Genomic DNA, 15558 nt, shown 5'->3' with positions numbered 1-15558 from the left:
TCGGGTTTCCTGGCTGTAGTGCAAAGTGAATACTATTGTTTTGGTTTGAGGCTTGAATACCTTACACTTATTTAATTAAGTAGCTTTTTAACTTTCAAGCAGATGGTGCCATTTGCATCTGTGCGTCAGCATATATAAATTCTGAAATGCAAGCCCTTGGTTATAACTTTATTTGGGCAACTTTGGGTTCACATAATGTGACCAATAGATGTCGCTGTTGTTCAGTTTCGTGTAGGCCACAGTATTCAAAAACAGTGTGTTTCATATTGTGCTTACTCTGTGCCAAAGTTAAATTCAATGGCAGGATAAACTGAATATTTTTGTAGATTTTTTTTACTTTACAATTAAATGTCATGTAAGTATGCCTATTATGAAAATGCTCAATTATTTAAAATTAAAATAAATAAAATATTATAAAAAAGGATACATTACATTTGTAATTAAAGATCATTTACATAAAATTTCCAATTTATTTCCAATTGTGTTCCTGTAGCTCATTATTAGAGCAATTCATTAGCAGCTTAAAAGGTTGTGAAAGTTAATGCATAAATGTTAATAAACATACAGTATCAAGTGAAATCTGAAACATTATAATTTAAACCAAGTTTGGTTCCCCCAAAACCTTTATGCTAATGGTTTAAAAGCTCGTCATTAACCTGTATCAACGAGGGGTTTCCCTGCCTTGAGGCCCAATCAGAGGTCAAATTTACATCTACTCTTCTTTGTTAAAATGCTCTCTTGTTGGTGTCACCTGATATCGGTGCTTTATTGAACTTTTTGAAATATAATACACATGGAAGAATAGTTGCAATGAGTCCCCAGGGTCAATAGGAATTAAATTACAAAGATACTTTGCAAGCATTATATATAATCATCAATCATTTTGCTCAAAGACTTGCTGATACTCTCAGTATTTGTTCATAGTAAATAATGTTTTGATTATGGACTTTGCCTGGAATTGAGTGACTTCCACCATATCAGGAGGTAAAACAATAGTACTGACTGTGTTTAGCTTTGATCATTTATGTCCAATACAATTCACTGTAAGAAGAAATGGTCCCTATCTGTCACTAGTCACATATTAGTATCTCATAGTTTAATACTGGTACCAAATATACACATTTTTCTTCCTAAATAGTACATATTAGGACCTTTTAAAGGGTACTGCAGTGACAGGACCATTTTGACCATTTGTATAATCTGACAGTGTATAATATTGCAGTATTTCATGAGGGCTAAATAAACAGGGAAAGATAATAAAAGGACAAAAAAATTTAAAAATCGATTCTGCCCTATCATCTTATGAAGAATCAGATATCTTTACTTTGGACAAACACAATACTGTAGGTTCTCCTTGTGAGCCTAATATATATTTCCCAAAAGCTTAAATTCATCTATGTTATGAGATGAGATTTAGGATGGTTTAGTTTTTTTTTCTATTCAAAGATGTGCAATCATCGCCACTTGAATTGGAACTAAAAAAAAAACATTTATTATTGCCTCTTTTGCATAGACCTTAATTGTTTTTTACACTATTTTTTAAACACGGTTATTGTAAAATCGTTACATTCTAATCTGACCCTTTACCTGGATGCTAGACCGCATCTGTTAACATACAAATGTAATTGATGCTAAAGTGTTACACAACAGAAAAGGGTTACCATCTTAAAGTACTTTTCAGTATCGGTCTCGTCTGGTTCCACTTACTGCTTAAAACTGTGTCATGTGCCTGCAGGTCTTAGAAAACTCTAGATGAGAGTCTTTTTGTACATGTGTACCAATTAAACAACTGAATGCTCTGAATTGAAATGCAGATGGGTTTATTGTGCTCAGAATAACTTTGGGCTTAGTGAAGTTGAATATGCATGGTCTGTACTATACTATAATGCCTATTTGTAATTATTTAGGGCAAAATATTCTGTTTTTACAATCCTTTAGATCTTTGAGACTAAACTTGAGTTCAGAGATTAACAGACAGTGAATTCAAGGTCAAAGGTTACATTGCAGAAAAGTTAACAGTGATGGTTATTATGTGACCAACGTAATTGTGATGGCTTGGTCAGTATTAATAAAATAAACAGAATAATATCTTACCTTTGTAACTTCATTAATATTTTCCCCTAAAATTGGAGTAAGACACTATCAAAGCTGACAATACAAAATCTAAATTTTAATGGCTATACTCTATGTAAAATCACAAGTAATAGAACAGAAATAAACACGCATCATAATAAAATATGCAGTTTTTTTTGCAGCAACTAAACTGTAAATCTTCACATATCACATCAAAAAGGCATTTATTTTTAGTAAAGATGTAAAGTGATAACAAAGTGGTCGGTGAAAGGGCTTTAATTAAGTTTAATTGTCTATTTAATAATTTTAATAAATATAATTATTTACATTATATATTATTATTGCATCCTCTGAACGTTCAAATACTGTGGTGCAAATCTGCCAATATAATGTAAGGATAGTTTCATTCACAGCTCTCTCTCAAACTCTGCAGCGATCTGAGTTAATTATTACAAAAGACTAAATTATTATTCATTCAGAGAGGATATAAGACATAAAGTGGTCTGGACCTTGGTGACGTCATAGCATGCAACCACAACCAAAAACATCCTTATGCACTCTTGTCATAATTTTTAATTACTGAAATCTCACCTTTGGATAAATCCCCATTGGGGTCTCAGGGCGATCATACACAGGGTTCCCACAGGTCATGGCATTTCTGGGATATCATGGAATTTTAAAGGGGATATTTCACAAGACTAAATAAAGATGTCAAATAAATCTTTGGTCTCCCCTGAGTACATATGTAAAGTTTTAACTCAAAATACCATATGGATAATTTGTTATATGTTAAAATTGCCACTTTGTAGGTGTGAGCAAAAATGTGACATTTTGGGTGTGTCGTTTTAAATGCAAATGAGCTGATCTCTGCACTAAATGGCAGTGTCGTGGATGGATAGTGCAGATTAAGGGGCAGTATTATCACCTTCTGACATCACAGGGGGAGCCAAATTTCAATGACCTATTTTTTCACATGCTTGTGGAGAATGGTTTACCAAAACCATTAAAAAAAAGTTACTGGGTTGACCTTATCACATTTTCTAGGTTGATGAAAGCACTGGGAACCCATTTATAACACTTAAACATGGAAAAAGTCAAATTTTCATGGTATGTCCCCTTTAAAAGGTCTTTTCCAGACATTGAAAGACAGGGAATTTTATATTTGTTGTCCAAGTCTTGGTACATCAGGTATTTTTGTTTGTTGCTTTAAATTTTAGTTTCCATTTATCAAAAGGTAATAATTGTTAACTTGTGATGAATACCATTTCCGGGTCCAAGTCTCCGCTGACTACAATTGCAACAGCTGTTTCTTGGCACTGTTTACTCATTTTATGCATTTAAGCTAAATTTTTATAAACTCATGGTGTGTACACTACATTATCCAGGATTCCAGGCTCACGGCATCCCAGACATAGGTCATGGAAATTCAGCTTTTTAGTCAGGGAAAAGTCAGGGAATTTGACATTTGAACCCTGGGAACCCTGCATACAATTTTATTTCCCAAATCTTGAAATGTTAAAACAATTACAACTACCGATTTACAGGCTCTTAGAAGGATCTTTGTGAACAAACATCTTATTTTGCAGCAGTGTCATCTTGACACCACTTTGACAAAAGCCGATCTTTCATTATCTAACGGTGTGCTTTTCTTTCATCTCACTCTGTTTGTGTTTTCCTCTCTCTTGTTGCCTCTGCATTTCAGGCGCCTCTCCATACCTCACTCCTCCCTAAACGCCTCCTGAACAGGACAATCCCACCTCTGAGACCCTCCTCCTCCATTCACTCATCCCTGTACAGGGCTGTTGATTGCCGCCGGGGTCTGGACTCTTGTCAACTTGACAGATGCAGTTGAGAACAGAGGAGTGTTCAGGGATAGTGGAGCTCTGGAGGCGTCAGAGGGAGAAAACAAACAGCTGAGGATTGATAAATGCATTTCAGGTAAGAACACGTGTGATTAAAAGCCTATGTGCTCTTTGTATTTATATGTGTGTATAACAATGCCAATTGGTAGAAAATTTGTCTACACCCATCATTCTGAAAGATAAATTATTAAAATCATTTATTCACTAAAAACTTGATATGTTTAGCCAAGAATGAAGTTAATAATTAGTGAGAGATAACATTTATATCAGTCAATGAACTACTAAAAGATTACCAATTAAATTGCCATTCTATTAGCCATCTTTCCTATACTTACATCAAATGTAGGGAGGGTTTTATGTAACCTAGACAAAGTAGATCTTTTTTTATGAATGGTGAAGAAGTAGATGAGTTTAAACTGCGAGAAAAATATTGTCACTAGCTGTCAAGTACTCTTTAAAAAATGTGGTCCATGTGGACTATTTAGGTACATTACATTTGGTATGTAAATATGTACCTTTGAAGTTACATATGCACTTTTTGGTACCAGTATGTACCTCTAAGGTACTAATATGAACTCTTTAGGTGCAAATTGGTACTATTTAAATTTGTACTACCCCAGAGACAGATAGGAACCATTTTTAACCTTTTTTTCTGACAGTATACCCGAGTTAACCTAAAGGCTGTTTGTGTTTGGCAGCAGTCAATATCAAAAGTTTATTATCCCTTAATAAAGTTTCGATAATATGTAAAAAAATTACAAGAAAACCTAACACATTTACACATTTCTTAAGAATGATGTGCTTTTAAAAGTTCTTCCTTGACTCGAAGACGAAGTTAGTCTTTAATAAAGGCTTGGTTTACTGGAAGAATGAGTCCATATTGACTTCTCAGTTGGCCATAATTTCAATCTCTGTTAAATTATCAATCTCAAAGTAAAGTTGCTTAAACATCTCTTTCATCTTCTCAACTTCTTTTATGATTCAAACTAGTGCACACGATTTCTAATCTGATAACAAACCCCCGTTTTACATCTGGGAGTCTTCAGTACATGAGGAAGGCCATGTTGGTATGCCGACAAATGGGGGCCAAAGCTGTTTAGAGACGTCGCTATGCCCCCCCACTCGTCTCCTCGGCTCATCTTTGTTTTGGAAATAGTTGGCTGCTTGTTACCCTGTCATTAGTGAGATGAGAAGCAGTGCACAGTGCTGTGAGGAAAGGCAGCCGATTTCTGCTGGCTCCAGTCAGTGTCTCGAGTCATTCCCAGCTGTACAGAATACCCACTTGTAAAAAGAACGCTAGTGTTTTTTTCCCGTGTGACCCAGAAATTGCATGCTTTAGTAAGCGCAGTACTGCACCTTTTAAGCAGGAAAGCTGCTTTATTAACTTTGAGGGTTAAGGATTTATTAAACTTCCCTGCGGTGTTAATAACTAATCAGGCTGTATACATTAAACATCAGTTAATGCAAACGTGCATGAACTTGAACTAACAATATAGCATGTGGTTAAACTGGGTAAAGTCAATTTCTTTATATTAATTCTTAATATAAGTTGACTGCACTATGAAGTAACATGAACTAAGAATACACTGATTCTTGAAACTTTGGCAAAACATGTCCCACTAAGAAAAGTGCTAATTCTGTTGGAAATTAATAACATTTTAATGAAGAAAAAGAATCAATGTTATAATCAGGGGGTCCTTTGCACATATTTAAGGTTCTTTTATAGGTTTATTTTTATTTTTTATTAATTTAATGATTATATGCTGGCCCATTGCCTACAAAATCAGCTGTCTTCGGTTAAGAGATAATCATTTCAACTTGATTAAAAAAGCCAAAAGTAATAATTGAATTGAATAATATATTTACCACATGAAAGAGTACATTGTAAAACTACAAACAGTGAGTTTTGAACAATATTTACTATTATTTTGTGATTGCTCAAAATGTGTCCCACATATTCGTCACCACCATCAGATATTTATAAAAGCAATAAAATCAGACCACTAAAGGGTCAACTGCATTCCCGAGGACCCCATTTTCAAACCTTCAGCTCTACTGCATCCTTCAAGATCACTCGAGCTCCTGTATGTTTGCTATTTTCTCTTAAACTTCTTCATATTTTTGGACACTGCTACTGTGACAACCATAACATGTCAACACCGTCATCTTTGTATAAAAAATATTAGATTAGATTATGAAACAAATGTATCATTTTTAAGAAGAGGTCTGAAGTAGCTAGCAACAGAGGGAAAACAAGATGGCTAATGTGAACAATTTATCTATTTCATGTGAAAGAGTAGGATTTTGTCACCACCATCAGATGTCACCACCGTCAAGTTTTCTGTCTTTTCTGTCAGGTTTTCTGTATTTTAGGAAGTTATGATTTGATATTTGTTCATCACAGTGCTCAGGATTGTTATTTTTTGGACCAAATATTTACATAAAGTTTAGGCAAGAAGCCCTTGACTTGAGTGGTATACATTTTGGAATAATAAGGCCAATGTCACCACCGTCAGATTAGTGTCACCACCGTCAGACGGAGTTTTATTTGTTTTAAATGAATATGCTTACAATAAGTTTCTTCAGTGCTGTTGAGTTATTACAGTAATAGTCTCTCTTAATACAAAAATATGTTTATTAAATCAAAAAATCATTACTTTTTCTATTTAGGCTTAAAGTAAATGTTGTATGAGGAAAAACGCCTATTTTATGAAAAAAAATACGAACAGGGGAGGTTGCACCGGTAAATTGCTGAACAGCCAAGACCTTGGTCTATAATTATATACCTTCAGATTTTGTAATTTAACAAACTTTTTTTTTCAAAATGTAAACCTGTTTTATCCAAATTCCCTAGAATCACTGATACTATTTATAAATTACGAAACCGATCAGAGGTCCCATTGACTTCCATAGTAGGATAAAATAATACTATGGAAGTCTCTTATCGGTTTGGGTACAAACATTCCTCAAAATATCTTTCTTTGTGTTTACCAGAACAAAGGAATTCATACAGGTTTGTAACAACATAAGAGTGATTAAATGATGACAGAATTTCCATTTTTTTAAATTGAACTATCCCTTTAAACAACAAATTGGTTTGAATATTTTTTTTACAATGTGCGACTGGTTTGAAAAATGTCTAAGCCAGAGGTTAAAATCATAGGTGTCACAGAAAATCATTATTTTTTATTAAAATCCACAGCCCTCATAGTTTTTCTTGCACTTGAGTTTGTCATGTTTTGATGACAATGAAACTGCTCCCACATGTTTGAATGGAAGTAAAGAAAAGTGCAGAAAGAGTGCAGTAGGGTGCAGGCCACCCACTCGGTTTGCCTTGGGGTTTCCTGGCTGGAGCCTCTTAATCACCTCTGAATCTACACAAAAACATTAGGATGGGAATCTTGACTAAACTTGAAACTGATCTTCTCATCCCCCAGCTCTTACCATAATGAACAAACAATCTTACTAAAATAATATCCCATTGCTGCCAGTAAAACTGTTCCCATAACATACACATACTGTACCTATGCTAACTCAGATGGCTTTGAGTTCTTATTGGTTGTGACTGGTAGAATTGTTTTGACTTTTCGACTGTGACTTTTGGCGTTTTAAATGTTACGTTAATAATTTACAATAAGATTCACTTTGTTAATATTAAATGATAGAAAATATTTGTTAATGTTAGTTATTATCAAGACAATTGTTTTTTGTTTGCTCATGTTACAGTAGTTCATTGTGAATTATACAACTTTTGATTTTTAAAATGTGTTACTAAAAAACGAACATAAATAAATAAATATAAACTATTGTAAGTACAGCTTTTCCCTCAGAAAAAAGGTACAAAAAAGGTACAAAACTGTACCTTTTCTGTCGCAGGCGGTACCCTTAAAGGTTCATTTTTGTACCTTTTTGGTTATACAACACATTTCAATGTTGTACCTTTTGGGGTTAAAATATTATACCCCAAGAAAAAATTTGTACCAGTTAAATTTTAGAGGTACAAAACAGTTAACTGTACCTTTAAAGGTACACAATAAATCCATAAGGTACAGTAATGTACCCAAAAAGGTACAACATTGTATGTTTTGTATACCTGTACAGGTATAAAAGGAACCAACCAAAAAGGTACAGGGCCCGTTTCCCCGATAACGTTCACTCTTAGCGTGCTAAGAAGACTCAAAAAGATATATCTTACCAAAGTTGTTGATGTTCCTAAGTGTGTTCCCCGAAGTGTCTCTTAAGAAGCTTCTTAACACGCTGCCTCTAAGAACGACGTACAATGGCGCTGTCCCAAGTGAAGGTGCTGAATTATTTGCGATCGATCACTCAGGGATCGATTTTCCACTTCACGCGAAGGTGCATTACGACGTTAAGAAAGACAACACGTTATGGAACATTACTCAAATTATTCCAGTCACATTTATTTTAACATAGTTTAAGTTATCCGTAAAATATAGACTATTAATTAAATGATCAAATTGTCAGTAATACGGGTAGACGAACTGGGTATCCCTCGCTCTTTATCCACCCTCCTTATCCCGTTGTGCCACTTGTGCCGCTTCTTGACATGGGTTTTGACTTTAAAAAAATATGTAATACACTTTTATACAACTGTTAAGGTACTTAACAATCAGAATTGATTGCAGTATTTCTGTTTAATGCGGTAGGCTATTGCTTACCATTAATGTTTTCAATAAAAAGCAACCTAGGTAGAGAATATGGTCTGAGAAGATCTAGCAGCTCCATAATGAGTTGTCTTGGAAGGCGATTTTTTTATTTAGCCTCGTCAGGCAAAATGTCAAAAGGTTTAAGGGTTGACGAATGAATAAATTGGCATGGACTTAACAGTCACGCGGCCGGTGTTGTGTGGAAGTCTGTTTCCCCTATGTTTCCCTTTAGTGTAGTGTTTTTATAGCATTTTTATCACATTATACGTTTATTATTTATATACATTGAAAGTTTTAATGGCTACTGAGATGTATATGTGTGCATTTATGTAATGTATCTTGACTGTTCTTGATTGTAAGTCATTTATTTTTACAGTATGAATCATATTATATGTATAATATATATTTATTATGTTTGGAAACATAACAGTTTTAAAACAAACAGTAGAGAAAAAAAGAAAAGAAAAAGACAGGCTATGTTAAAAGACATAAAACTGTCACATATGAAATATTTAATAAATTGTATAATAGAATACATGATATTATTGCTTTTTAGTATAACCAATTGAAATCTATAATCTTTCTAAATAAATTATAAATGTAACGTGATGAAAACGCTATAAACATAGAGGGAACAGACTTCAATGAGGAAGAAACACCGAAGCCGTCTTTGATTCATTAGTTCTGATACCAAATAAAGTCAACTGCATAAATAGTCCTGTATCCATTGCAAACATATTTTATTACAAGTCTTAAAAATGTCCATAACATAAAATCATTGTCAGCATACCATAGTTTGACTTGCACTGCGCTGCGCTGATTTCTAAAGACTGCGACGATAGCGTTTTGCGCTCAAACAACGCTAAGAGAGAGCTTACGAATGGTCCAGACCAACCTTACAAAAGTGTGACTTACAGAAGATATACTTAGCGTACGAATGTTTTGGGAATCATGCCATAGAGTTAAGAGAGAGGTTAAGGAATAGGTTAAGAACTACTTAGCGATAAGAACGTTTTGGGGAACCGGGCCCAGATTTGTGCCTTTTTTCTGACAGTGTGTATAATGCCATTGGCTAGTGCCCGATTTTTAAACTTCCAAAAAGCGCATCAATCCATTAAAAACCAATCTATACCATTATTATGGTAAAGCGATAGGTTTTTGTAGCTTTGGGTCAGAGGTCAACCTCCAGCCTGACCTCAACTCTCTCATGATTACATGTACGGACGTAGTTTATAAAGAATAAAATATATGTTTTCTTACAAAAACCCATCTTGTCACGTCAACAGTTTTTGATAGATGGATAGAAGCACTTTTTGGAGCTTTAAAAATGGGGCACTATCCAACGTCATATAAAGCTGAAAAGAGCCAAGATATTATTTATTATAACTCTGACTGTGTTCGGCTGAAAGAAGAAAGTCATAGGATTGTTGAGTGTGATTAAAACATTTTAGGGGGAACTATTCCTTAATTCATATAAAAGAAAAATTCATTTAAAAATCTAGAAGATTATAGGTAGGAGTGGTTAGATGAGTGGTTTAGGAATGCTGCATTAATCTGTATTGATATAAAAAATAATACTGGGAGCATTTTGTTAATATTATTATCTCATTTTTGATGAAGGTGGCATTTAGTGGCTTTTGCATCTGAGCTCCTCAAATATTGTTATAAGACGCATGTGCTTCATGCGTCATGTCAAAATATGTGGCTGCTGCACAGGTCTCGAAAGGATTTATGATAAAATAGATGCTCATGTTCACAAAATGCTCGCAAGACTCTGATCACACATGAGATTAAGCGAGTATCTGGCAAACACAAGCTTCTCTCATAAACCCCTTTGAAGCGTCTGCAGCAGGCATGTACATGACGCGTGATGCACATAGGTTCACATGAAGCGCCATACACAAATTTTGACATGACAGGCTAAATACATTTTCAATCTAATCTAGTTGTCGGAAATGGTTATATTTTACATTTATGCATTTGGCAGATGCTTTTCCCCAAAAAGATTTACATGGCATACGCAATACTCTTGCTGAACTATAAGCAAACCCATATTTTAGCCATAAACATTCTTCTAACTGGTTGAATTGCTGGGTTTGTGGGATGTTTACGGTACATCTGCTACTCCACATCTAACAGCTGTTCAGAGATGCTGGTAGTATCCTTCAGATATAAGCTTACATGGATGAGAGTTAGATATACTTTTGCACTAAAAGTCCTATCCTTCTATAACTTTTAATAAATTGTGGCTGCATTCCAGTCAATTTTATGCTTTCCTGGACCCGTGACCAATCCCTTCAACACTTGTCTGTTGAACTTGCTTCTGATCTGCAGAGAACATCCCAAACAGGGGTGAAACATACAATCATAGATGGTACAACATGTACCATCATGCCCTCAACAATGTTGACAGTTTCACGGCTGTGAGATCACACTTCAAGAGGAGAGTTGAGAATGCACTGAAGGGTTTGATGTGGTGTGCACATGATGAGCACTGTTGTCAAAAGCACAATAGAGGAATTTGTCACATAATAGACTTTCTTGAAATGCAGTTTATCTATTTGAAATCTATTTGAAAACAAACCAGCAGGAAAATACATTTTTATCCCTTTGAAGATATACTGGTATTGTAGTTCCTAAAAGTTGGTCATTCTCTTAAAAATAAGTTTTTGTCCTCTGTTGTTTACCTCACTTTTGTAAGTCACTTTGGATCAATTTTCTTAAAGGAATAGTCTACCCTTTTGCCATATTAAACTATGTTATTACCTCAACCTAGACGAATTAATACATATCTATCTTTTTTCAATGCGGGCACTGTTCAGCGCATTATGAATGTGTTAGCATTTAGCCTAGCCCCATTCATTCCTATGGTACCAAAAAAAGTTTTATTTTGTGGCACCATACTTACTGGTATAACTCCTCATGTAACAGTCTTTAAATAGGGAAAACACGGAAGTGTTTGGTGGCTTTCCTGTTTGGTACCAAAGGAATGAATGGGGCTAGGCTAAATGCTAACACATTCACGACGCGCTGTACAAGGCACGCATTGAAAAAAGATAGATATGTATTAATTTGTCTAAGTTTAGGTAATAACATAGTTTAATATGGCAAAAGTGTAGACTATTCCTTTAAGCATCTGCTGAAAACCTATAAATGTAAAAAATGCTGTTGGTTTTATCCATGGTTGTGTATAATATGGGCATTTTATTAACATAGAAACAGTCTATATTTGATCAAACCATGGGTTGCAACATCCAAGCATTGTTTAAAGACCATCAATGTATTGGGTCATTGCCGAAAAAGATCTTTAAAGTCTTATTCCACATTTAGATACATCACAGATCAAACATGTTTACCAGATCCAATACATTAACAGAAGTGTTTATTATTGGCTAAACAGTTCTGAGTCTTTGGAAAGAGATTTTGTATTGTTTACTCGACTTGTACCCATTGGCTGACAGGGTGTGTGGTAAGGGGTGGGTTACAATGATGTGAAAAGTGTCCCAGTTGTAATCTGCACAAGGAATTTGGTTATTTTTTGGAGATTAACCCGAGCCGCTCACACCATAATCCTACCTACACTCAGAAAAAAGGTACATAAGTTGTCACTGAGGGTGGTACCTGTTCAAAAAGTACACTTTTGTACCTAAATGGTATATTAGGACCTTTTTAAAGAGTACTGTCCCATTGAAAACTTTTGTACCTTTAATTCAGAGAGTATATCCATAGTTTTAAGTTACTTAACCCACCTGGAGGGCGTGAGGGCAGGAAAGCAGTAATTGGGCTCTCCATAGAAAAGCAAGCCAGTCATTTTTCTGTTTGTTTCAAGCTACGAATCATTCATCTAAGTGCGTGACATCACATGAAAACTATCAATTATAGACATTTGTGTTACTGTAAATTACAAGAAGTCTCAAGACCAGGGGTCTCCAACGTGGTGCCCGCACAAAGTCTGTGAGGTGCCTGCCAAAGCACATTCTATTAATAGTCTCAATTGTAATATTTATTTATTACATGTTTTTATATTAGCTTGGCAACATTTTAAATACTAAAACATATCAACAAGTAAAATGAAATTAACAATTAAAACAAAAATGTTTTGAGTAGACTATATCAAAAAGTAGCCCTCCAGATTGTTTTGTCCATTGTGGTAGCCCTTGCTCACAAAAAGGTTGGAGACCCCTGCTCAAGACAGTCCTTTTATCATCACTTAGCCATTAAAGATGTTGTCAATAGATTAACTAAGAACATTGTTAGTAGATTTTTTTATTTTTTTGTGATCTGAATTTTTAGGGTCTGGTATATCGGACCATATTTTCCATCTTAGTCTGTCTCATCCATGTCTTCAAAGCCAATGTGATGAGTGAGTCTGATGCCAATCTCCAGGGCTGTACCTCAGATCCTAGACAGATCAGTTAGCACAGCTCTCGTGATACAGAGATGTATAAATAAAGAGATTAAAATGAATACAACATGCAAGAAGATGCTCTTAAATGCAACCTCTTGCTTGTAGGTTAGGATTTGAGCATCATTCAGTATTGTCTCTAAAGCTGTGTAAAATGTTTTTATGTTTTCTCTCTTATTAACTTAAATGTTTCAGCCATTTCGAGACTTGTTTTATTATTGTTTAGAGTCCTATTACTTATTTTTTCAGACATGGCTGTGAGATACAATGCATGCTGTACAATGCATCAGAACCACCAGGTGTACTCTCAATATAACCATGTGCTCTGAATGAAAAGCATGATATAATTCTAAACACTCCTTTAATGGAAGAGGGATAAACATGGGTAGGGAACATATTTACAACATCTGTTCCCGAATATTAGTTTTTTTTCAAGGTGCCAGCATGGACAAATGTTTAAGATGTTTGAATTTTCATAATGATTTTAAAGGAAAGTGAAAATTTGTCCCATTTTTGCACAGTTACACTATTATTGGTAAACACGTAACGGCTTTAAATAAGCAACGGACACATAGTTTAGCCATGCTATATATAAGCCATGCTATATATACCAGTAGATACATAATGTTAGACTATCATTTGGATACTAACTGTAGTTTTGCTGTCTTGAACATTTAAAAATTTCTGAACAGACAGAGCCTTGCATTAAAAAAGATATGAAGCATCAGTGGACCTTCACTGTCAAAGTGTTACTTTAATGCTGCGTTCACACCAAACGTGAATAGATCATCTGGCGCGAATGATTTCAATGTTAATTCAATGTAAAGACTTGTTTATACGCATCTGGAGGTCTCACAGCGCGAAAGAGGGGGTATAGCACAAGATATTCACTTCTTTCACGTGTCCAATTTGTGCGAATGACGCTGAAAAAGTTTAACAATTTAAACTTGTGGTCAATTCGCCCCACATCAACCAATCAGGAGCCTGCTTGCTGCTGTGGCAGCAGGCCGCCCGAAGTCCCTCCCACAAGAAGCGGTCTATTTCACTCTAGACGCGCGAATGCATGGAAAATGTTCAAGCTGCAAACTAGACGCGGCACATGTGAATTTGACGCTTTATTCGCGCAGCATAAGGCTCCTTTGTACACCCCATGGCAGGGGTGTCCAAAGTCGGTCCTGGAGGGCTGGTGTCCGGCAGAGTTTAGCTAAAACTTCCCTCACCACACCTGCCTCAAAGTATCTAGTCTGCCTAGTAAGACCTTGATTAGCTGGATCAGGTGTGTTTTATTAGGGTTGGAATAAAACTCTGCAGAGACACCGGCCCTCCAGGAGCAGGATTGGACATCCCTGCCCTATGGTGTCCAAATTGTCCAGGAATGGCTTTATAACCCTCTTCTGCCTCATTTGACTGCACAAGCATTAGTATTTTACAGTAAATGTGAAATAGTCTGAATACACTGTAAAAATGCTGGGTTATTGTCAACCCAGCATTGGGTCAAAAAGGAACAAACACAAAACCTGGGTTAAATTAACCCAGAAAATGTTTATATCCGTCCAAGCAATGGCCTAAAGTAAACCATCATTTTGGGTTGAAACAACCCAGCATAGGTTAAATTACAACCCAACGTGTTGGATTCGTCCTATTTTTGACTCAACGCTGGGTTGAAAATAACACAGGCTGTTTTAACTCTTTAAGTCGAATGTAAACAATGGGGATTAAACCCAATAATTTCGGGTTGAAACAACCCAGCATATAGTTTAAATTACAACCCAATGGGTTCGTCCCCTGTTTGACCCAACGCTGGGTTGAAAATAACCCAGCATTATTTTTAGAGAGTACACGATGAATAGACCCTGTTTGTACGTCTATAAAATTTCTCGCTAATACCACAAAACAGACTTATTACTATCTGACCATCTTACTTCTTAAGCTATGAAACACTCTGTGGGTTGTTGTTGGGCCTGAGGCTAAGGAACAATCTCGGAAAATTGGGTATTCCAATGCAGAAAGACAGCAGGAAGGAAAACTAGAGAGGCCCTTAAAAGAAAACACATTAGTGGCTTAACAGAGATGGACTGATTCCAGATGTTTTGATGCCAAAATGAAAAGAAAATCCTGGACTTAAGTTCAAATGCGTTTGAATTAAGTTAATTTTATTCTTCTGCATTTAGTGGATTTGAAGGATATAGCCAAAAATCTGACTTGTGTTTTTATAAAACAATTTTTTATAAAAACGTTTTTATTTAAATTTAATGAGGAAGAATGGGAAAACATGTTCAGTTTGGTAAAGTGCGAGTAATGAATTAAAGAGTCTGTGAGACTGAATAAAGCTGCAAGGTGGGAACCATTTATCATACCCTTCAGTCTGTTTTAATGGGTCATTTAAGTGCAGGTGGATAAATTAACCCTCCTTGGCCGCATGTTCAGTGTTGACAGATGAGACAGCATTCATCTCCTAACTGGTCATTTAAGGGCCTGAAGATTGTCTGGGGTCAAAGGTCATCTTTTACTTTGACATCTCACCTCTGTGTTTCCTCAAACATGTCAAAGA

The 15558-nt window shown here is 35.5% G+C and overlaps 1 protein-coding gene across 1 annotated transcript in view; it reads left to right on the top strand.

Moving 5' to 3' along the window:
* The first annotated feature begins 3839 nt into the window (after positions 1-3839).
* frem1a (Fras1 related extracellular matrix 1a) overlaps positions 3840-15558 on the top strand; it is a 39649-nt gene continuing 27930 nt past the window's right edge. The window contains exon 1 of the mRNA XM_065288900.1: positions 3840-4011. The gene's annotated coding sequence lies outside the window, so the exon portion shown is untranslated. The remainder of the gene's footprint in view (positions 4012-15558) is intronic.

The sequence above is a fragment of the Paramisgurnus dabryanus genome, chromosome 2 (assembly GCF_030506205.2).
Source record: "Paramisgurnus dabryanus chromosome 2, PD_genome_1.1, whole genome shotgun sequence".
NCBI lineage: Eukaryota > Metazoa > Chordata > Actinopteri > Cypriniformes > Cobitidae > Paramisgurnus > Paramisgurnus dabryanus.
Note: the sequence above shows the minus strand (reverse complement) of the source record. Positions and strands in the feature narration are given on the sequence as shown.